We start from the raw sequence: 601 nt of genomic DNA on the forward strand, positions 1-601 counted from the left end.
AAAAACAAACAAACACGGACTCAGCCCCCTACATGTCCTTCTCTGGGAAACTGCATCTCGGTGGGGCGTGGGGTTTCCAACCTCGGCCAGGAGGGAGCCCCCGGGGCCCGTTCACACACGGGCACTTTAGCCCAGGGACGGGCAGCCCCCCAGCGACCCGCCTCATCCTCTCATTAAACTGCCCCTAACGGCTTCATCAAATGAAAATTTAAAGAAATAATGCGTTTGCTTTTGTCCAGTTGGAAAAAGCTAGCGGACCTCGGGCCAAAGTGACCCAATCTCTTTCCCAAGGATGAATAAATCTTTCTAAACACTGACTAGTCCGTAGTGTATCACCATTATTCACAAGCGCGTGAAGCAGTGCCGTTAAATGCAGGAAGTTTTCAAAAAATAAGAAAAGCAAGAGAACACGCTTCCACCCTGCAATGGAGGTGCAAACGCTTTAACCGAAAGTGTCTTTTCCCAGTCTTAACAGTGCCCGCTGGGAAAAATTACAGCAGCCCCTTCCGCCCATCAACCTTCCTCCTCGGAATTACCCCGCTCGGAATCACCGCGGGCGCGAGGAGCTGACGGCGGGACCCGCCCCGCGCCCCGCGCCCCG

General features: G+C 54.1%; 1 protein-coding gene across 1 annotated transcript in view; it reads right to left on the reverse strand.

The window, feature by feature from the left end:
• The window catches only part of Pgm3 (phosphoglucomutase 3), a gene marked incomplete at its 5' end in the record, with an annotated part of 21,592 nt that extends 20,991 nt beyond the window's left edge, over positions 1–601 (reverse strand). The window contains 1 exon segment of the mRNA XM_013510758.1: positions 537–601.

This window comes from Chinchilla lanigera, unplaced genomic scaffold (genome assembly GCF_000276665.1).
Source record: "Chinchilla lanigera isolate Chin_1 unplaced genomic scaffold, ChiLan1.0 scaffold00010, whole genome shotgun sequence".
Lineage (NCBI taxonomy): Eukaryota > Metazoa > Chordata > Mammalia > Rodentia > Chinchillidae > Chinchilla > Chinchilla lanigera.